Consider the following 24,873-nt stretch of genomic DNA (forward strand, 5'->3'; position numbering starts at 1 on the left):
AAATTCTAAAATTCCTCCTTGGTATTCCTAGCGTGGAATGGGAGAAATAAATTAAATATAAATATAAATTTATACACACAATACACACACATACATACGTGTGTGTGGTGTGTGTGAAATAAATATAAATATAAATATATACACACAGTACACACACATACATACGTGTGATGTGTGTGTGTGTGTGTGTGTGTGTGTGTGTGTGTATGTTTATGGATATTTCAAGTCTTTGGGTATGGATACTCAAAGACTTGAAATACCAAGGACTGAATTTTTGGTAATTACACAGGAGGCCAAAGAACAGATAGTATAAGTTTTGATTGAATCATATACATACACTCGATTTGCAATCAAATGTTTCCTTGCTAAAGACCACAGACCAAATTATTATATCACATATTTAAAGACAAAAGACAAAGAATAGTGATGAATGAAAGTAAAGATCTTGCCAATGAATTTCATTCTCTGTAAACAAAATTACACTACCATAAAAGCTGTTATTTTGTAAAGATGTCCTGAAGATATTTTGTTTTGTCAGTTCTGCAAACTTTTCTGATTGCTAATTTCAGCTCTGGAAATCAGTCAAATAAACACAAACACACAAAATGTAGTTGAAGAAGCAAGTTTAGAAGTTTTGCTGTCTTGAGAAGTAAACCAGTTAATATTTCTTCCGGAGACTGTTAATTTTAAGAACTTCATATTTCTAGTTACGTTAAAAGTTTTTTTTAATCGTGATTTATTTTTGAGAGACAGACAGCGTGAGCATGGGAGGAACAGAGAGCGAGGGAGAATCTGAAGTAGGCTCCAGGCTCTGAGTGTGTCACAGAGCCTGACACACGGCTTGAACTCACGAAGTGCGAGTCCACGACCTGAGTCAAAGTCGGATGCTTAACTGACTGAGCCACCCAGGTGCCCCTAGTTCTAGTTACCTTTGTGGTAGGGCAAATGTTCTCTAGACAATATATCTATCCTACTACAGAGATACATCCATCAAAAAAACTATTGATCCAGGTAAAATAATTCCTGGTATCAATTACAGTTTAATATCCATGGAAAATTTAGAATTATAAAGCAGGCTCCATTTGAAATTTTATGTTCACACGCAGGTGGCAGGAATATGATATAATTTTTTAAAATATGGGGGGGGGGTGGTGATCCAGGATGGTGGCACGGAAGATCCTGAACTCACCTCTTCCCACAGACGCTGAATCTCCAGTGACGTATGAAATAGTTCCCACTGAAGAAGATGTGAAAACTAGGTGCACAGCTCTTTCATTACAAATAGTAAAGAGCCACACTGACATGGATATGAGAAGCAGAGATGTGGTCTTGCCAAAAATCTCACCCTTGATACAGCGACACACAATTGGGAGAGATCTCACAAATACAGAGCTTCTCCCTGAGGAATGAGGGGTTCATGACCCACATCAGGTACTCCAGCACTTGAAATCTGCAACAGAAAGATGAGCCTCCAAAATATCTGACTTTTAAAACCAATGGGGCTCATGTACAGGGGACCCAAAGGAAATGGAGGGTCCCAAATGGAGTGGAGATACTCTCTTAAAGGGTTTGTATGCAGACTCATGCACCCAAGGGGCCAGCACAAAAGCATCAGTTTGAAAAGTGCCTAGACTATAGGAAAAGATTCATTTGTTATATTATAGTGACTTCTGGAGGGCAGGGGACTGTTGGAACTCTCTTTGGGGAATAGAGGTGCTGGTAGGTGCCATTTTTGCCTTCTCCTTCTCCCTTGACAGCATGGGTGGGCATGCCCTGGCCCTGTGCCTTCCAGCCACTGTGTGAAAGCAGGCAGGCATGCCCTGACCTTGCATTCTCCTCATGAAAGCCAGTGGGAGATAGACAAAATGAAAAGATGTAAAGTGTAGTACCAAAAACAAATTGTAGCAGGGTGTGGTTAAAATGTAGAGTTTTAGAATGTGTTCAAACTTAAGTTGCTATCAACTTAAAATAGGCTGTTATATATATAGGCCATTATATGTGATTCTAGTGGTAACCAAAAAGCAAAAACTTCCAGTGAATATACAAAAGATAGTAAGAAAGGAATCGATGCATAACACTAAAGAAAGTCATCAAATCATGAGGAAAAAGAGCAAGAGAATAAGAAAGCAACAGAGAGGAACTATAAAACAGCCAGAAAACAATTAACAAAATGGCAATAAGTACATATCTATCAATAATTACTTTAAATGTAAATGAACTAACTTGTCCAATCAAAAGACAGAGTGTCTGAATGGATAAAACAAAACAAAACAAAACAAAAACAAGACTCATCTATATGCTGCTTATAAGACACTCACCTGAGATGTAAAGATGCACATAGGCTGAAATTGTAGAGACGGAAAAAGATATTACATGTAAACAGAAACCAAAACAAAGCTTGTGTATCTATACTTATATCAGAAAAAAAGAGACTTTAAAACAAAGACTCTAAGTAAAAGACAAAGAAACACATTACATAATGATAAAGGGGTCAATCCAACAAGATATAACATTTGTAAATATATATGCACCCAACATACAAGCACCTACATATATAAAGCAAATATTACATGGTCAGCATTACCCTGATACCAAAACCAGACAAAGACATCATATACACACACACAAAATCACAGACTATGTCCCTGATGAACATAGATCCAAAACTCCTCAAGCAAATACTAGCAAACTGAATTCAACTATACGTTAAAAGGACCATACGCTGTAATCAAGTGGAACTTATTCCAGGGATACAGGATGATTCAACATCTGCCAATCAACTGACATGATACATCACATTAACAAAATGAAGGATACAAGTCATATGATCATCTCAATAGATGCAGAAAAAAGTACTTGACAAAATTCAACATCCATTTATGATAAAAACTCTCAACAAAGTAGGCAGAGAGGAACATGCCTCAACATAATAAAGGTCATATATGACAAGCCCACAGCTAACATCATATGCCACAGTGAAAAGCTGGAAGCTTTTCTTCTGAGATCAGGAACAAGACAAAGATGCCCACTCACCATTTTCATTCAACATAGTATTGGAAGTCCCACCCAGAGAAACTTGGAAAGAAAAAAATAAAAGTCATCCTAATTAGAAAGGGAGAAGTAAAACTGTCACTATTTCCAGATGACATAATTATATAGAGAGAAAACCTTTAACACTCTACCAAGAAACTGTTAGAACTAATAAACGAATTCAGTAAAGTTGCAGGTTACATAATTTTTATACATCTTATACACTAATAATGAACTATCAGAAAAGGAAATTGAGAAAATAATCCCATTTACAATCATATATAAATAATGAAATACTTAAGAACAGATTTAACCAAGTAGGTAAAAGATCAGTACACTGAAAACTATAAGAAAATAATTTAAGAAACTGGACACGCAGATAAACGGAAATATATCCCATGCTCATGGATTGAAAGAATTAATATTGTTAAAATATCCATACTACCCAATGTAAGCCACGGATTCAATGCAATCCCTATCAGAATCCCAAAGGCATTTTTCACAGAAATAGAACAAACAATCCTAAAATTTGTATGGAACCACAAAAGACCCAGAATTGCTAAAGCAATCTTTAGAAACAAGAACAAAGCTGGAGGCATCACACATCCTGATTTCAAAATATGTTACATAGTTATAATAATTACAACAGTATGATATTGGCATAAGGACAGACATAATGACCAATGAAACAGAATGTAGAGCCCAAAAGTAAATCCACACATACATGGTCAATTAATTTATAGTAAAGGACACTAGAATATACAATAGGGAAAGGACAGTCTCTTTAATAAATAGTGTTGGGAAATCTGGACAGTCATATGCAAAAGAATGAAACAAGGCTACTGTCTTACACCACTAACAAAAATTAACTCAGAATGGATTAAAAACTTGAATGTTAAGACCTGAAACCATAAAACCTACTACAAGAAAATACAGATGATAAGCTCCTTGACTTTGGTCACGAAAATGGTTTCTGACTCCAAAAGCAAAGGTAACAAAAGCAAAGATAAGTAAGTAGGACTACATCAAACTAAAAAGCTTCTGCACAGCAAAAGAGACTATCAACAAAATGAAAAATCAACCTACAAATAGGAAAAAAAATTGTAGATCATACATCTGACAAGGGGCTAATGTCCAAAATATATGAAGAACTCATACAATTTAGTTGCAAAAAAAAAATCATTCTGATTTTAAAAAAGGGAGGGGGGGGGGGACAAAGAATCCGAATAGACAATTTTCCAAAAGAAGACATCCAGATGGCCAACAGGCATATGGAATGATGCTCAACATCACTCACTAATTATTAGAGAAATGCAAATCAAAATGACAATGAGATATCACTATGGCTTTTAACACAAAGATAAGAAATAACAAGTGTTGGGGCACCTGAGTGGCTCAATTGGTAGAGTATGCAACTCTTGATCTTGAGGTTGTAGGTTTGAGCCCCACGTTGGGTGTAGAAGATCACTTAAAAATAAAACCTTAAAAAAAGAGAGAAATAATGAGTGTTGGCAGGGATGTGGAGAAAAGGGGGCATTCTATGCACTGTTGGTGGGAATATAAAATGGTACATCCAGTATGGAAAACACTATGACAGTTACTAAAAAAATTAAAAATACAACTACATATGATCCAGTAATTCTTTTGGGTGTTTATCAAAGAAAATAAAAACACTAATTCAAAAAGACATATGCACTCTTATGTTCATTGCAGTATTATTTATTTACAAAAATTTTTTAATGTTTATTTATTTTGAGAGAGAGAGAGAGAGAGAGAGAGAGAGAGAGAGAGCATGAGCAGGGGAGGAGCAGAGAGAGAGGGAGACAAAGAATCCAAAGCAGGCTCCAGGCTCCAAGTCGTCAGTACAGAGCCTGATGGAGGGCTTAAACTCACGAACTGTGAGACCATGACCTGTCACATGCTAAGTGACTGAGCCACCCAGGTGCCCCGCAGCATTATTTATAATAGCCAAGATAAGGAAACAACCTAAGTATTCTTTAGTGGATGAATGGATAAAGAATATATACAAAGTATATACTAAATATTTATTATACTATACTATATATACACTATATGCTATATGTAATTACTAGAGTAATTATATATAATATATATATTATAATATATATATACTATATAGTATATATAGTAATTATAGTAATCTAAATATAATAATATAGTCCATATAGCAATGTATCATATATATAGTAATATATATTACTGTATATTATTATATCCCATATATAAATTATATACTATAGTAATTATATATAGTAATATATATAATGGGATACTACTTAAAAAAAAGAAATGAAATATTTCCATCTGTGACAACATGGATGGAACTTGAGGGTATTACACTAAGTCAATTAAGTCAGAGGAAAACAAATACCTTACTTATATGTGCAATATAAAAAAAAAAAAAAAACAAAATAGATACAGAGAACAGAATGGTGATTGCCAAGGAGAAGGGGGATTGTGAGGTGGGTAAAATGGGTGATAGGGATCAAGAGGTACAAACTTCCAATCATAAAATAAATAGGTGATAAGGATATAATGTACAACATGGTGACTGTAGTCAGTAATATTGTATTGCATATTTGAAAGCTACCAAAAGAGTAAATCTTAAAAGTTCTCATCACAACAAAAAAATGTTTTGTAACTTTGTTTGGTGATGGATGAACTGGCCTTATTGTGGTGATCATTACAGTACATAAAATACTGAATGACTACGTTATACAACTGAAACTAATACAATGTTATCCATCAATTATAACTCAATAAAAATTTTAAATATAAATTCAAATCATTTTAACTATGTTTATATTTACACCATTCTGAAATTATTGGCAAGTTAAATATTCCTTATCATCAGGATAGCTACCCTAACAGAATCTCTAAACAAACTCATATAAATATTATTAGAGAAATTCCACATGTTGAGAAGGTACCAAGTGTTTTAAAAAAAATCAACTACAACAACAACAACAAAAACAAAAACAAAAAAACACCAAAACCTGGGCCATTCTCATGCAGTGATTTTCCATCATACTTCCTTTAAGTGTCTATGGGACAAATGCCACTTTTAATTATTTTAGTCCATTCTTGCACTTTGGGTTTCATAGATAATTACAGTAAAGTTACAAAAATAGAAAAGGAGGAGCACTAGCAATTATGTTATGACACTTAATCCAAAAGAAATTTAAAATTAACCAAAGTTAATTCACTCATCATTTCTTTTTTGTTCAATAAATATTGGTCACATATTACCCATGTACTAGGAAAACAACTTTTACTGATAATTATTAATTCAGGACTTACAATCAGTCATATGGGAAAATGAATATGTTTGCTTTCAAATGTTCCATAAAACAACTTATGGATTTTTAGGCCTAATGAATTCTTTTTTTTTTTTAAACGTTTATTTATTTTTGAGACAGAGAGAGACAGAGCATGAATGGGGGAGGGTCAGAGAGAGAGGGAGACACAGAATCTGGAACGGGCTCCAGGCTCCGAGCTGTCAGCACAGAGCCCAATGTGGGGCTCGAACTCACGGACCGCGAGATCATGACCTGAGCCAAAGTCAGCCGCTTAACCGACTGAGCCACCCAGGCGCCCCTAGGTCTAATGAATTCTTAAAAATTGAGTCCTCCTTTAAAGTTGTTTAGCAATGTCTTCTTCTAAGACACAAGCTAGAAACTGTGGCCCAATGAACTTTGCCTCACACTGAGAGTAAACCGACCTTGTTTCTATATGAAGTTCAGCCAGTCATATCCTGGATTATACTCAACAAAGAAAATAGTAGAACCAAAATTTTTTCATTTAAGTGTACTTCATTTGTTCATTCTGAGAACATATACTGAGCATTATCTACATGTAAGGAACATACGGGGTCCTACAGATACAAAAGCAAATACAGTCCTTTACCTTCAATGAAATTATAATAGAAAAAAATTACACTATGTTTATAGAAATTGACAAGCTAATTCTTGCCATGAAAATGCAAAATTTACATGGAAATGCAAAAGCCAAGCATAGCTGAGGCAATTGCAATAAGGAATGTAGAGGACTTACACTATTACATATCAAGATGTATCATATAGCTATAGTAATAAAGACAATGTGATATTGGCGTAAAAATAATGAACTAGACTCAATGGAACAGAATTCAAAGATCCACAAATAAATTCATGCATATAAGATCACATTATTTATAACTAATGTGTCACTGAAGAACAGTAGGAAAAGGAAAGTCTTTTCAATAAATGGTATGGGGACAATTGGATACCCCCCCTCCCTGACACACAAAATGAATCTTGACTAATACTACACTATATACAAAAATCAAGTCCAGATGGATTGTACATCTAAACATCAAAAGTAAGATAACAAAACTTAAAAAAAAAACCTTAGAAGACAATCTTCAGAAACTTGGGGTAGACAAAGACAGGTGACAGAAAGTGCTACATAAAGGAAAAAATGATAAATTAGGCTGCATTAAGTTTTTACAAAATTTTATGAAAAGACCAATTAAGAGAGTGAAAGGGAAAGCCAAAGAGTGGGAGAAGATATTTGAAATATGTATGTTGACAAATGACTCCCATTCTGAACATGTAAATGACTCTTACAAATCAATCAGGAAAAGTCAGGGGGAAATTAAGGGCAGAAGACTTAGCCATCATTTCACACAAGCAAACATATGAAAAAGTTCTCCAATTCATTGGAATTAAACCCACAAAGCAATTTCACAATTTATCTATTAATAGCTAAAATGAAAACACACATAAATTACCAAGTGTCACTGAGGATGTTCCATTCTAAGACTACACCCAATAGAAAGAGGTATACATAATTACCGAAAGATATGTGTAAGAATGTTCAGAAGTGTAATATCCTCAAACCAGACTTAGAAGTAGAATGAATAAATGTATTTACACTGTAATACTATACTGCAATGAAAATGAGCTATAGCCACATAATACAAAATGGATGAATATAATATTGAATTAAAGAAGACAGCTTCAAAAGAGTACTTATTATATGATACCATTTCAATGATGCTCAGAAGGCAAAACTAAATTAGGATAGTAGATTTTGGGATAGTGGTTACCCTTACTAGGGAGGAAGTGATAACTTGAAGGGAACAAAAGGGGACTTCTGGGTGCTCATTATGTTCTGGATATTGGATTAGATAGGTGTGCTCACGTGTACATTTTGTTAGGCTGAACATTTTAGATTTCAGCATTTTTCTCTGCATATAATGTATGCTATACTTTGATTAAAAGTCACTTTAAAAATTATAGTATGGGGGCACCTGGGTGGCTCAGTCAGTTAAGCATCTGACTTTGGCTCAGGTCATGATCTCGCGATTCATGAGTTTGAGCCCTGCGTCAGGCTCTCTGCTGTCAGTACAGAGTCAGCTTCAGATCCTCTGTTCCCCCCTCTCTCTGTCCCTCCCCCTGTCATTCTCATTCTCTCTCAAAGTAAATAAATAAACTTTAAAAATTATAGTATGGAAACTTCCATTTCTGGCCATGATTTCATCTCCCACTATAAACAACTGAACTTGCCCTCCCACCAAAAACAACTAGAAAACTGGATAAAATATGGAACAGTTGCTTTCAAAAAATGGACAACCAGCAGTGCAGGATGTTTTTCCCTAAAAGAAAGGAAACAAATGAAGTTATCCTTATGATTACCCCTGCATTCCTCTTGGAAACAATTTTTAGACCCCAACCAGGAAAGAACAATCTAACCAAGGTACACTCATCTCATCAAATTGAGGAGACAAAGATTAGAGTTTAGGAAGGCCAAAGCAGCTCTAATTTGGAAGACAAAATGCCGGAGAGGAAATCAGTTATGCAGAGAAGGAGCTCCAGAAATCTTCATGGGGATCCTCTTGGTTCTTTGACAAACTGTAGGATGCACTTATGTATAATAAAATCCTACAAGACCAGGCATAGAACTTATAGGGGAACTGGAGCTAACATTCTCAGAATTCACATAGGGCTGGGAGATGTATTTCATTTTATTTTGTTCTATTCTATTATATCTTCTTTTATTTATTTTTAATTGAATTGTAACTGGCATACAATGTTACTTTAGTTTTAGAAGTACAACGTAGTGATTCAACAACTCTATACACTATGTTATGCTTACCACAAGTGTAGCTACCATCTGTCAACATACAATACTATCATAATACCATTGCCTATATTCTCTATGCTGTACCTTTCATCCTATGACTTATTCACTCCATAACTGGAATCCTGTACTTCTCACTCCCTGTCACCCATTTTACCCAATCCCCCCTGTCCCGGTAATCACCAGTTTGTTCTCTGTATTTATGGGTCTGTTTCTGCTCTTTTGGCTTGTGTGCTTATTAATCTGTTTTATTTTTTAGATTCCATATATAAGAGAATTCATATGGTATTTTTCTCTGTTTGACTTATTTCATTTAGCATAATACCTTCTATGTCCAACCATGTTGTCACAAATGGCAAGATCTTATTCTTTTTATGGTTGAGTAATACTCTTCTTTATCTGTTCATCTGTCGATGAACACTGAGTTGCTTCCATATATTGGCTATTGCAAATAATGCTACAATAAGCAGAGGAGTGCTTATACCTTTTTGAATTAGTGTTTTAGTTTTCTTTGGGTAAATACCCAATAATTGAATTAGTGGATCATATGGCATTTCTATTTTTAATTTTTTGAGGAAGCTCCATGCTGTGTTCCACAGTGGCTGCACCAGTTTACGTTCCTACCAACAGTGCATGAGAATTCCCTTTTCTCCACATTCTTGCCAACACTTGTTATTTCTTGTCTGTTTGATTCTATCCATTCTGAAAGATGTAAGGTGATATTTCATTGTGGTTTTGATTTGCAGTTCCCTGATGATTAGTGATGCTGAACATCTTTTTATGTGTTATTTTAAATAGCCAGACTAGAGAGATGTCATTGAAAATATGGAGCATTCAGTGAAGACTACAGATGGGTTACAACTTTTAGCAGGACTCAACTAGTTTCAGAATAAGAGACACTCTAAATCCATCCTTAAAAACTTAAAAACAAGCTTCAAAACAATGAATATGATCCATGAGTAACGTAACTGCCTGAAAAACAAACTAAAATCACTTTTTTAAACAACAACTCTATACATTAGTGAAATACAATCATTCAATAATGTAGCATTTACAATGTCCAGCATCCAATGAAAAATAAGAAAGATGCTGCAAAACATGACCCACATCCAGGAGAAAAATTGGTCCACAGAAACAGATTCAGAAATGAGAGATAATGAAATTAGCAGACAAAGACTTTAAAGCAGCTATAATAAATATGGCCAAGGGTTTAAAGAAAAACTATAAATCATGTATTTAATAAGCACAAAAAATCAAGCAGGATAAAGAAAATGAAAACCACTGAAAGACAAATTATATCCAAATTGCTACAAAGGAATGACAAAGATAAAATCTCAGGGGTGCCTGGATGGCTCAGTCAGTTAAGTGTCTGACTCTTTGGGTTCAGGTCATGATCTCATGACTCATGAGATTGAGCCTCATGTCCAGCTGCTTGGGATTTTCTCTCTCACTCTCTCTGCCCCTCTCTTGCTCACATTGGCTCTCTCTCTCTCTCTCTCTCTCAAAGTAAATAAATAAATAACAAAAAAGAGAAAATCTTAAATGCAACTCTCCCCAAAGACATACATGCAGAAGAACAAAGATGAAAACGATGATAGAATTCTTACCAGAAATTTTAAGCCAAAAGCAATAGACAAATATCTTTAAAGTACTGATAGAAAAGAAACGACAGCCTAGATTTGCATTTCTAGAGAAAAATGTTTTTTAAAAAGCAAAACAAAGATTTTCCACAGAAAATTTGAGAGCACTCATTGCCTGCATCCCCATGTATATGATAAGAAATATTAAAGTCCTACAGGCAAAAGGAAAATCATAGCAGATGGAAATTTATATCTACACAAGTAAATGAAGAACATCAGAAGTGATAAATGTGTGAGTAAATATAAAAGAATTTTTCTTATTTTGAAATTTTACTTAACAATAGATTGCTTCAAGCACAAAATAGTACAACGTAAGGTTTATAACATATGTAGAAGTAAGGATCATGACAGTAGTAGCACAAAGGAATGGATGCCAAAAATAGAAACATTCTGTGGTGAGGTCCTTACATAATATGGAATGTGGTACATTAGTTAAGGCAGACTAAATTAAAAAACATGTAAAAAAAAAACCATGTCGTGAACTCTTAAGCAAGAACTTAAAAATAAAGCAACTTCATGATTACAAGATGCCTTTCCATTTATCTGTGTCTCCTTTGATTCTTTCATCAATATTTTACAGTTTTCAGTGTGCAAGCCTTCCACCTCCTTGGTTAAGTTTAGTCCTAAGTATTTTATTCTTTTTGATGTTATTGTAAATGGGATTCATTTCTTAATTTCCTTTCAGATAATTCATTGTTAGTGTTTAGAAATGTAACTGATTTTTATATGTTGATTTTGAATCCTGCAGCTTTCCTGAATTTATCTGTTAGTGCTAACAGTTCTTTGGTAAGGTTTTTAGGGTTTGCTATGTATAAGATTATGTCAACTGCAAACACAGATAATTTATTTCATCCCTTCAGATTTGGATGCTGTTTATTTCTTTTTCTTGCCTAATTGCTCTATCTAGAACTTCTAGTACTGTGTGGATTAGAAGTGGTAAGAGTAAACATCCTTATCTTGTTCCTGATTTTGAAGAAAAGTTTTCAGTTTTTTACCATTCAGTATGATGTTAACTATGAGCTCATCATATATGACCTGCATTATGTTGAGGGACATTCCATCTGAATGTTTGTTCAGCATTTTTATCCAGAAAACATACTGAATTTTGTCAAATGCTTTTTCTGCATCTATTGAAATAATTGTATGATTTTTATTCCTCATCTTGTTAAAGTGGTATATCACATTTACTGATTTGCATATATTGAACCATTTGTGCATCCCAGAGATAAATCTTTCTTGATCATGGTATATGATGCTTTTAATGTATTGTTAAATTTGGTTTGCTAGTATTTTGTCAAAAAATTTTGCATTTATTTTCATAAAGAATATTGGATGAGGGTTTTTTGTTGTTGTTATTGTACTGTCTTTGTCTGGCTTTGGATTGATAAAAGAAATTAAAGAAGAAATAAATAAGTGGGAAGACATCCCATCTTCATGAACTGGAACACTCAATATTGTTAAAATGTTTATACTGCTCAAAGCAATCTACAGATTCAATGCTGTTATTATTCAATGTATAAATAAACCCATGCGTCTAATCTTGAACAAGGATGCCAAGAATACACAATGGAGAAAGATAGTCTTTACAACAAATGGTGTTTGTAAAACTGAATATCAAAATGCAAAGGAATGAAATGGAATACTTACCTTATACCATATACAAAAATCAACTCAAAATGGATTAAAGAGTTAAATATAAGACTTGAAACCATAAAATTTCTAGAACAAAATAAGAAAGCCTCATGACATTGCTCTTGGCAATGATTTCATGGATATGACACTGAAAGTACAGATAGCAAAAGCAAAACTAGGCAACCGGGATGACATCAAATTAAAAAGCTTCTGGACATCAAAAGAAGCCATCAGCACAGTGAAAAGGCAACCTAAGAATGGGAGAAAATATCTGTAAACCACACATCTGATAGGGGGTTAATTTTCAAATATATATATGGAACTCTTATAATTCAATAGCAAAACCAAAACCAAAAGAAAATACAAAATAAACAAAAAACAAAAAGCAAAAACAAAAACAAAAACAAAACAATAACCTGACTGGAAAATATCTGAAGGACTTTGGATAGACATTTCTTGAAAAAAGACATAAAAATGGCCAACAGGTATATAAAAAAGTGCTCAACATCATTGTCAGGGCAATGCAATTTAAATTCACAGTGAGATACCATCTCCCATCTGTTAGGATGGCTACTTATCAAAGCAAATCAAACCAAAACAAAAGATAACAAATGTTGGTGAGGTTGTGGAGAAACTGGATCTCTGGTACACTGTTGGTAGGAATGTAAAATGGTGTAGCAGCTATGGAAAACAGTATGGAGGTTCTTCATAACATTTAAAATAGAACTACCATATAATTCACCAATCTCACTTCTGAGTATGTGCCCCGCCCCCCCCCCCCCCCAAATTGAAATCAGGATCTTGAAGAGATAATCTGCATGCCCATATTCATTGCACCACTATTCACAATAGCCAAGATATGAAAACAACCCAAATGTCCATCAAAAGACAAATGAATAAATAAAGTGTGGTATATACATACAATGGAATATTATTCAGACTTAAAAAAGAAGGAAATCTGGGGCCCCTGGGTGGCTCAGTCGGTTAAGCGTCCGACTTCAGCTCAGGTCACGATCTCACGGTCCGGGAGTTCGAGCCCCGCGTCGGGCTCTGGGCTGATGGCTCAGAGCCTGGAGCCTGCTTCCGATTGTGTGTCTCCCTCTCTCTCTGCCCCTCCCCCGTTCATGCTCTGTCTCTGTCTCAAAAATAAATAAACATTAAAAAAAATTAAAAAAAAAAAGAAGGAAATCTTACCATTTCTGAGAACATGTGGACCTGGAAGACATTATGCTAACTGAAATAAGTCAGTCATAGAACAAATACTGCAAGATTCACTTATATGAGGTATCTAAAATGGTCAAATTTACAGAAGCAGAAAATAGACTGGAGGTTGCCAGGGAATAGGGGCAGGGAGAAATGGGGAGTTGTTCAGTGGATGTAAAGTTTCAGTTACGCTAGATAAGTAAGTTCTAGAGATCTGCTATACAACATAGTACCTATAGTTACCAGTGTGGTATTGTGCACTTAGAAATTTGTTGAGTATAGATTTCATGTTAAGTGTTCTTCACGCACACACACACACACACACACACACACGCACACACACGAACACAAGGAGACTTCTGGAGTTGTTTACCCTGACTGTAGTGATGGTATCATGGGTGTATGTATATGTTCAGGCTCATCAAATTGTATACATTAAATATGTGCAGTTTTTTATATCAGTTGAAGCTGAATAAAGCTATAAGAAATAAAACAAAGATGTATAGTTAATGAAGTAATAATGATGATAAAATAAAATAGTAAAAAATACTCAATCTGAAAGAATGCAAGAATAGAGAGATAAGGAACAAATAAAAGCAGAACACAGAGAAAATCAGAAGAGTCATCCTTAATCCAACTATATCAATAATTATAGACAGAACTGGAAATAGAAATATACAAACTCACATATATACTTAGTTGAAGACAGAAAATAAGCAAGTATATGGAAGAGTTGAAGATCATCAATATGACCACACAGACATCTATAAAACCCTCCACTCAACAACTGCAGGATACATATTCTTTCAAGTACACATGAAACATTTACCAAAATAGACCATATTCTGGGTCACAATATTAGTTTTAATAAATTCAATAAAATTGAAATCCGAGAAAGTATGGCCTCTGAATAAAACTAAATTAAATTAAAAATCAATAATAAATAGATATTTGGAAAATCCCTAACTATCTGAAAATTAAAGAACACAATTCAAAAATACTCATGTCACAAAGAAGAAATCATAACAGAAATTCAAAAGTATTTTTAACTGAATGATAATGAAAACGCAACGTATCAAAATTTGACCTTGGGGTAGGCAACAATTTCTTAGCTAACACAAAAAAAGCATTAATGGTAAAAGGGAGAAAATGGTGATTAATTTAAACAAAGACATTTGAGGGAGAGCAGAGGAAGAAGACCCTTGGAAAAAGAAGAAGAAAGATAAATCAGTAGAAGTGGGTGGGACACTAGGAGGGAACTTTTCAGAACTATCTAAGAAGACAAGAAGAGTGCATTTCCTTAAGATGCCAAATAAAACTAAGAGGTCAGATAAAAGAACAAGTAGAGAGGGCAGGGAACCATGGGTAATGAAACTCACTAAAATGAGTATGTGAAACAGCACCTGGGTGAAAACCAGCCCAGTGGATTTGGAAGAGATCATTACTTAGAACACTGGCACCTAAAGAAGTTTGAGTATTTAACTACATTGGCACTTGCAGATTAAATATTTTGGAAAACATTCTTTTTTCAAAAAAATTTTAATGCTCATTTATTTTTGAGAGAGAGAGAGAGACAGAGAGAGAGAGAGAGAGAGAGAGAGCGCCAGGAAGGGGCAGAGAGAGAGAGGGAGACACAGCATCTGAAGCAGGCTCCAGGCTCTGAGCTGTCAACACAGAGGCCGACGCGGGCCCAAGCTCACAAACCGTGAGATCATGACCTGAGCTGAAGTTGGACGCTCAACAGACTGAGCCACTTAGGTGCCACAAATACTTTGGAATACATTCCTAACCATTATACACTGCCCACCCCACTCCCACCCCCAACCAAAAGAATGAATTGTACAAACTATCTTCTCTGCTTTCTCTGCTTTAAAACTAAAGAGTGCATTTATGTAGTAATTCTCTATCACTGAAAAGCTATAATAACCAAGCCCTTGTAGAACACGTCTCATTTCTTCAATTTGGCACTTTAGAAGTATTTCCTAGGTTGTATTGATGCCACTGATGAAGAAAATAAGTCAAATTATTGAATTTATAAAAAGATACCTTAGACATTTGAACAAAACTGAACATTTTCAATAAATCTTTAGCTATTTCACTACAGAGATAGCCTGAACCTGTTGTTGCCACTTATTCTTTCTTCCAAGAGTCACATTTATGTTTGGAGTTTTAAAGACTAAAAGTGAATGGACAGAGGGGCTTCTCTCCTATTTTGTTTTCCAGGCAGATGAGAATTTTGACAGATCTGCAGCAGGGCTAGGCATTTCCCATGGAAGTCTGTAGCAACAGTATGCATGTGAGATTTTTGATTGTGTCCCTATTTTCTTAATATAGATTCGGATACCAGAATCTACTTCAACAGGAAATAGGCAGCTGTACTAATATGGACAGTCAGCTCAGTATATGGTTTGTACAGTATGTAGTTTGTGTGAGAAAACTTCATCTTTTAAAGCAAATTCATTATATCCACAGTGTCCTTGTCTAATCCAAGCATGGAAAATAACAACTGACCACTGACTAGAATCCAGCTTTATACATGTCCCCCAAAATATGAATAATGAAGTATCTTCTCTGTGGTGTCTATAATCACAGCACCAACAGCTAATGGCCTCTGCAGTCAAGTATGAACAACTACTTGGAAAAAGAGATCTTTCTATTCCTTTTACTGTATGTAAGCCAGACTTCATTAGGTATTCTTGGTACCTAGCATATAAATTGAGGCAAGGGAAGCTAGGGCCCCACAACAGTGATTTCTTAATGACACCTTAGAGGCCCAGAAGCATTAGTGCTGACTTCCTAAGGCATCTAATCTTTCCCAGGGAGAGGTTTTCCCTCCTGATATAGTCAGGCTCATTAAGACAACATCCAGTTGATACCCTTATCTTTAAAACAACTAAGAATCATTCATAAGTCCTGGCAATAGTTGCAACAGAAGACTTTATAATAGTCATGTGTAAAAAATAAACAGGTACTCCAAAGAAGACTAATTTACCTACAGAATAATGCCAGAAACATTAAACGTGATAGTTTTGCTTTTAAATAAAATGTAGTTAATTTGATTACTATTTTGTTTTTTGCCAGATTTCAATCAATTTTTATGGCAGGATTAAGTTTCGAAGTAGAGTGTTGTTTTTGTTTTTGTTTTTTAAATAATGGAAGCACTTTTCCAACCTTTACCATGGTTAACTAATGGGAGGTTAGTGTTGTACATTATGGATCTACGTTGATCCTCAGACGTATTTACCCAAAATGCGTGCACATTTAGGTCTGGGTTACAATGACTAGGTATGTGTATTGCAGACTCTCATTAATTCATAACAGCTTAGATTGTGATTTTTATTTGGCATCCTACTGTGGAACCCAGTAGAGAATGCCGAAATGCTCAGCTAAACATTTTCAAATCCGTGACTCTCCATCTGGTTATTCAATCAGGAGAAAATCCCTGCAAAGAAAATCCTCTTCCTAGAGGTACCCCATTTTCCTGGCTAAGAATCATTCTGGAGAAATGCGAACAGTTTGCCTAGTTGTTCAAAAAGTTTATTTGCAGGAAAAACTAACACTATAAATATCAACAGCACTTAAAGGGAAGTAAAGAAAATTCCCTCATTCTGCATAATGGCAGGCTTGTTAGGAGTGACTACACATAGAAAATGGAACTCTTGCATTTGTTATTTTTGAGCATTCTTTGAAAACTTCAAGTCACATAAAATAATCTCACATGACTCTATTGACAAATAAGGAATAGCTACATTAATATTGTCATGTTTTATAGGATGTCCGAAGTGATAGTAATTTAGTACCTAACACCATTGTAAGGCCACTACAAAAAATAAATTGAAAAAAAAATCTGCTCTAAACAAGAAAGCATATACTGAGGTTCCTGGAAAAGAATAAACTATCTGCATGATGCCTGGGACATAGTAGTCTGTAATGAATATTTGTTAAATGAGTACTGGAATGGTCCACTCATAGTTCATAGGACTTTGGTTCCCAACAAAAAGGCAGAGAATTAGATTCCCATCTTAAGTAATTTTTAACAGGGCCTTTTATGGATATATTTTACTTGGGTTAATAATATTTTTTAATGTGTTTTTCATTGCTTTAGTTCATTGGCTATCCCTGACTTGGAGAAGAATGGGAAAAGTAAACACTGCAATTATTTTTTTCTTCTTAAAAAATAAGTCTGTTTCCAATTAGAGAATATTGGATAAAAGAAGATTTCATATGTATGATAATGAAAAGTTGATAGGAATCGTATGAGTTAGAAGTAACGGACTTGGCTATAATATTAAATAGAATAAACATCATGTAAATATTGGATGTTGGGAAACAACATCCAATGGTTTTACATTCAAAGTGGTTCTATAATTATTTTATCATTAAGATATGGGAAGAAATTTTTTGAGAAACTCACCTTGATTCACTTAAAAGGAACTATGACAAGAGGTTGTAATATCAAGTCTTTCCTCCTCTCTATGTGCAATCATTCCTCCTTTGAGAGCTACAGTCTATTCTTTCATGCTCTTGAATCTAAGCTGCTCTATAAGTGCTTTAATCAACAGGAAGTGATATCTTTTGACTTCCAAGATTAGGTTGTAAGAAGACTTGTAGCTTCCACCTGGTCTCTTGGAACACTCACTCTGGGGGAAGCCAACCACCACGGAAGAAGTCCAACCACCCTGAGAATGCCATGCTGTGAGGAAACCCAACACAGTCATGTGAAGAGGACTCTTGAGAGAGAAATGTCAACCAGTTATTATGGTCTGGCACCAGACATGTGAGTTAAGAAGTCTTCTGATGGCACTAGTCTCAACTGCATTTTGGTGCGCTCCAAGTGAGAATTGCCTTGCTTAGCTATCAACCCCCAGGAAAAGAAGACATGTTAATAAGTTGTTGTTTTAAGCCATTAATTCTGGCCAGCTAAAGAACACCAAACAAAATCAGCATTAGTGAGCTTTCAGAATAATATTTAACATTCTTCTATTACTGAATGTTTTAAAAACTAGTGAGACTTCAGAATAAAATAAGGTAAGAACCTAACTAATGTCACTATTCCACAAGTTGTTAAAATTAGAAAACTGAGCTGCATTAAACTCTGAACTTTCTTTTTTTTTTTTCAAATTTTTTTTTTAACGTTTATTTATTTTTGAGACAGAGAGACAGAGCATGAATGGGGGAGGGTCAGAGAGAGGGAGACACAGAATCTGAAACAGGCTCCAGGCTCTGAGCGGTCGGCACAGAGCCCGACGCAGGGCTCGAACTCAGGGACCGTGAGATCATGACCTGAGCCGAAGTCAGCCGCCCAACCGACTGAGCCACCCAGGCGCCCCTAAACTCTGAACTTTCATTCAGTCCCCTTATCCAACCAATCCCCGAATTCTTTACAGTCTGTCTTAATATCACTCGATTCTATCAGTTCCTCCTCATCCACATTGCCACTGCCTTGTATCAGATTTGAACTTTTTGTTTAAATTACACAACTAGTATTCCTTCCTTCAGACCATCTAAACCCCTTCAAACCCGCACTCTACCATCTACAACCCAACCCCATATCTACCCTCCACACCACTACCATAACAACATTTTCACACCAAATTCAAGCTTCTCATCTTTCTCCCTAAATCCTCCAATGGCTCTCCATAACTGTTACAATGAAATTTAACCTCCTCAATCTAATACACAAGGGCCTTCATGATCTAGCAACCTCTTACCTCTCAAGTCTCATCCCCCACCATATTCCTCCTCATGTGTCCATCGACATACACCAAACCTCTTGTAGCTCTCTGAGGGAGTAAGGTACCTCAGTACTGGCTTTCCCAAATGCTCTGTGTTCTGCTTATGAGACCCCATCCTTCTGCTTTTTCACCTACTTAACTCCTATTCATTTTTCAAAATTAGGCTAAAAAAATCACCTCTTCTAGCGAAATTTCCCCTAACCGGTCCATCTAATTTTGACACCTCTTCTCTGGGCTCCAATGTCCTCATTTGCTTTTCTACTGGTTAGTTCAGTACACCTTGAATTAATTTCCTGCTTCTCCTATTTGCCTGACAAACATTAGGCCCTCAATAAATATTCCTTGAAAGAATAAACGGATTATTGAAAGCCATGATATTTTCATTTATGTAATGAAAAAATTCTAAATACCACTTCCAACTGTAAGTAGGAAATTGTTTTTCTGAGGAGGAATATGCAACTCAAATTAGAGGCAAATGAGACCACTTCTCAGAAGTGGTCACCTTAGAGAGGATGAGACAGCTTGCCAGACAGAGTGGAGAGCAGGGATGTCCCAGCAGAAGGAAAAGCCTTTGCAAAGGTGTAGAGGTGAGAGAGAAAACGAGAGTTCAGGAAACATAAATAGATCAGAATGACAAATGCTTCATATTCTGAAGAGCAAAATGTGAGGTTGGTATGATGGGCAGAAGCCAGAAGATGGGAGGCTCTGGGAAGGACGTACTTTATTGTGTAGACAATGGAGAACCATTAAAAGATTTTAAGCAAAAGAGAAACGTTTGGGGTTACATGTTAGGAAGCAAAAGTATGGAAAATTGATTAAAGGAGGGATAGAAAGCAGAGAGGAGCCTGTAGGAGTCTAATTCAGTAATTCAGGTAAATACAAAAGACATGGTATTAGAATTGACAGAATTTGTTAACTGACTGGATATAAGGGATGGGCAACTAAAATGTCTCTAAGAATTTTGCTCTGAGTCCTTTCATCAATGGTAATGCCAAATTAAAATAAAGTGAAATTAATTTCCAAGGATTTCTGAGAATTTAATCATGCATTTTGAGCTAGAGACATTTTGTAATACAAGGGGCATGATGTTTTCAAAGAGATGATTCTGACACTGGTGTCCATTTGCCATAAAATAATCATGAAATTTGATTTTGGGGGGTTATGCTGATAATTCTCTCTTTAAACTTTCCGCACTTCAGTCTTGCAAATTCTTCCATGCAAATAAGAAAAAACATGTGCCTCCTAGATAATTCAATGAAGCAATTTAAAAGTAAATTTGTCTGTGTGGCAATTTGTGACTCCTAAAGGTTCAGTGAAATACGATCTTCATTTCCTCCTCTATTAAAAAAAATTTTTTTAAGCAGAAGGTTTAAATGATTTCAAATGGCTCTTTCAGCTCTAAAGATCAATAACTCCATAAGTCAGAACACTTGGTTGGAGCTGCATTCAACCCAGATCAATGGTTGATCCTCAACAAGAACCAAGGGATTTATGGTGGAGGTAGGTTGTCCTATTTAAGCACTTCCTGCTGAGTGAAGTAGTACTTCCTTTTATTCGTCTTAATAGTCTTCTGTTCTTTATTGTGCTACTTTTTAATGAGGTGTTTTCATTTGTTTAACAAATATTTATTGAGTGCCTACTATGTGCCAGGCACCACATTAGGTGCTAGAGAAAAAATAAATAAAATGAGACATGCTCCCTTGCTCCCTTCTGTTGCACCTTTTTTAAACTGTAAACCATATTCAAGCCAAAATACACCATCTTATAAAGTAATATTTATCATGTACATGATCCTTCTCTAGGAACCATGCCAGGCTACCCCATTAAACTTGATGGGCCTGAGAATAGTAAAACTATACTCTGTATAATGTATTTATAGTATATAGCAAGGCAACAAGGTCCCCTGAGAAGGGAAGGCAGGAAAACTGAAAAATCATCATGAGTGCACTTGGAACTCATAGAACATTCACAAGCTCCCTCACTACTTTGTGACTCCATTTCTTTACCTATAAAATGGAGATAATAAGGCTTACTTCTAATATTCCTCACAGGATATTATAAGGATTAAATAAGTAAAAGCACATTAAATACTTTGAGCTTTTAAAAAAAAGCATTAAATAAATATTAGGTATTGTTGTTTGGTAGCATTAAATAAAAGCACTTTAAAGTGAAAGCCTACTGTAGCTATTCTAATGGAAGTTTAAATCCCAAGATGAAAACAGCATGAGTTGAATAATGAACATCAGGATACACCCCTAATTAGATCTAATTAGAAACTAAAATTAAAACTGGAATTAGCTGCATGACTGAAAAATGGTTTCTCACACAGGGAAGAACTTACAAGATGTCTAGTTTGTGTCTATAAAGTCAGGAAGGCGACCATGAGCCCCATCTGGTTTGAGCACTCTTGGATTCTAAAAATGAGTCTTCATCTGATTCGCAGCTTTCAGAGAGAAACTCCTAATTGGTGGGAGTCATGCCCTCATTGAAGATTATACCACCAACTCTCCAGTGCCAAAGCAAAGACATTTCCACACCAGGATATTTGATGCATGTCTTCTTCAACAGCAGAACCACTGGTCAATCTTGAGAGGTCAACCGTAATGAAATCCCTCTGTCTCTTCTCAAAACTTTGCGTGGTTTTGTTCAAATGTTCTGTTATAAAATACCCAGGCCTTTGAAGAAGATAATTTCTCACGTGATGTTCTTGCTAACATACTCAAGGTTAAAGCAGATAGGGAGCGATAGGGAGACAGAGAATCCCAAGCAGGCTTCACACTGTCAGTGCAGAGCAGAGCTTTATGCAGGGCTGGACCACACGAACCATGAGATCATGAGCTAAGCCAAAAATCAAGAGTCCGATGCTCAACCAACTGAGCCACCCAGGTGTCCCTGAGAAGCTAAACTATTAAAACCTCCACCTGCCACCATATTAGAACTATCTCTAAGCTCAGCAAGAGGAATCAGGAAACTGTTCAGTCCATTCCTTTGAGTCCTAGGTGGAAATCTTCCTGATTAGGGAACAGATAGCAATATCACAGTACAGCTTTCTCTTTCTGCATCAGCACTATAGATAAGAAGATAAAGGAGAGCAGAGTGGGGTTTCCTTTTTCTTTTCACCTTACTCACAACAATTCTTTTGGTTACCGAAAGAGGGAATGAGTGGTAAGGATGGGTGAGGAGATTTTTGGATTCTAATAATCCAGCACCAGAAGATTCTCTGATGCTAAGTGTGGCTGAAAGTTGAAAGCAAGCCTTCAGGATATGCTTTTAACTACAAGCCAGCATACAGGGAGAGCGGATAAAGGAGAAAGATTAGTTAGAAAAATACCAAACTTTAACTCGATTTTTAAGTTCCAAAATAATGTTTTTAAAATCTGTATTTGGTTAAACCAAAATTGTTTAAAAAATAGGTTTATTCATTTGACAAGTGGAAATTACATTATTGTTGATCTTTTAGGACTTGGGTAGAGAACTGCTGTCTGACTCTCAGGCAAAGCAAATGCTTTTTACTATCCGATTATAATCCAGCAGACCTCACATACTTCTGTTGAAAGGTAAATAAATCTCTTTAGGCAGGTGAATCTCTCTATAATTAAAGAATCTAAGCAAAAGAAAGCCCACAAATTCTAGTTAGTTACACAACTTTCTGAACAATACATTCCAGAGTCTTAAAATTCTTAGACTCAAATTCTTCTTACACCAAATCTGTATGTATTTTATCTTGGGAGATAAAAAAATTTTAAAGTATGTCATCCCTTGGGAATTAACTCTTCCTTTATATTAAAGCTATAAATCACCAACTACCAACCACTGACTGAAATTAATGATCCTAGTTCCTATGCCATTTCCACTTAACTTCCAATTCTCCAGGACTTACAGGGTGAAAAGAAGGTGGTAGAACTTACTGCTTTTAGTTTAAATATATAGTTAAGTATAGTATAGTTAAATATATAGTTATAGTATAGTTAAAATATACTTGTTAAAATCCTCAATCTTTCTAATTAGATTTTACACACACACACACACACACACACACACACACACACACACACACACACTCACTCACTCCTCAGCTGAGATTTTGGAACTTTTTATATGCCTAGTTATCTTTTATTTCCAACACCTTGTTCAAGATATATTTATTAAGATTTGTTAAGCACCTACTATGTTTTCTATGTACTATTTCCATTTTAGTAGCCTTGCTTCTTCACATTTATGACTTGCATTCCACAAGATACTCCCAACAGCCTGCCCAGCACCACACCCTGCAAAAGCAAGCAAGCAACAAGACCTAGCAGCTAAAACCTTGTGGTTCCTCCTCCTTCTCTTGAGGGCTGTCACCAGGGCTCTCAGTAATTCTATCAGCACATTCTAAATGGGGAAGATAATTCAAAAGATTCCAGAATGTTCTCAATCCAGTCTTAATTCCTTATTTTACCACTGCCACCTCCAAATGACTATTCAGATCCTAAACCTATGAACTGGTGTAGATTTTCTAATTGTCCATACAATATCCAGAACACTGTTCTGGCTAAGCTTTGTAATGTTTCCCAGGAATCTCCCAACAGGATAATTTTGAATCATAATTAAATTTCTCTATCCCTCATATCTTTCCATTTTAACTTATTCTGGCATGGAGCAAGCTGTGGCCAGGCAGAGGACTGACTCAGAGCTTGACTTGAGAGGTCCCCCGACCCTGATTTTAATATGGAAACTATTTAAAAGGGGTTCTCTTACCTGGACTATGTGAAAGGTGACATTACTGTGCACACTATAATTCTCTTTCTAGGTTAGCTCTGAGAACTAACTTATGTTTTTAGGAGCAAACAGGTTTATATGGGAGCCATTGAATATCTACATTCACCATCATTTTTTAGTGGAATAAATAGATCCACATTATTCCATCATCATTGCTTAACGTCTGATTGGTTAGATGGTTTAACTAAGTTTTCCTCACTGCCAGGAAACAGAATAAAATTTGAAAATAAAACACTGTTTGCAAATCTAGTAAAGAAACCTGGAGGGGGAGTACCCTCACGCACTCTCATGATAAACGTTTTTTATATCTAATTCTGAGATTCTAACGAAAAAATATGTATGGTTACAGATTTTTCATCTTCTCAATTTTAAATTTCAGAGCGTCTGTAAAATAACACCATTTTGAATTTTTTTTTAAAGACAAATATATTTGGATACTCAAAAACCACCTTAAAGAATCCTAAAAGTTTAAAGAGTAGAAATTCTGCATGGTTTAGATGTCAAGGAAGAAACAATTTGTTTCTAAATAATGGGATAGTCACTCCAGGGTAAGTATTTCACATTTCCTTCAGCTACTGGTTCTGATTTTTTTATCTATGAGTACTATCAGTGTTGCAAACCACAGGCCTGCAATCACAGAGGTTGAGAAAACCCCATCAGGGAAAATCAATCCTAGTCAGGCTAAAGAAACATCTGCATTTCTTCCAAGCTGAATCACAAACAGTCCA

The 24,873-nt window shown here is 35.5% G+C and overlaps 1 protein-coding gene across 15 annotated transcripts in view; it reads right to left on the bottom strand.

The window, feature by feature from the left end:
* The window catches only part of SLC25A21 (solute carrier family 25 member 21), a 481,661-nt gene that overhangs the window by 226,964 nt on the left and 229,824 nt on the right, over positions 1-24,873 (bottom strand). For 9 of the 15 annotated variants that reach the window (XM_078448316.2, XM_078448323.2, XM_078448321.2 and 6 more), the window contains exons 1-3: positions 4,417-4,508; positions 3,034-3,075; positions 2,319-2,342 (exon numbers count right to left, since the gene is read on the bottom strand). The exons of 2 other annotated variants lie outside the window; for them this stretch is intronic. The gene's annotated coding sequence lies outside the window, so the exon portion shown is untranslated. Of the gene's footprint in view, positions 1-2,318; positions 2,343-3,033; positions 3,076-4,416; positions 4,509-24,873 lie in introns of those variants that run through there. 4 more of the 15 variants (XM_060619559.3, XM_060619563.3, XM_060619556.3 and 1 more) reach the window with 2 other exon arrangements.

This window comes from Panthera onca, chromosome B3, assembly GCF_046562875.1.
Source record: "Panthera onca isolate mPanOnc1 chromosome B3, mPanOnc1 haplotype 2, whole genome shotgun sequence".
Classification (NCBI taxonomy): Eukaryota; Metazoa; Chordata; class Mammalia; order Carnivora; family Felidae; genus Panthera; species Panthera onca.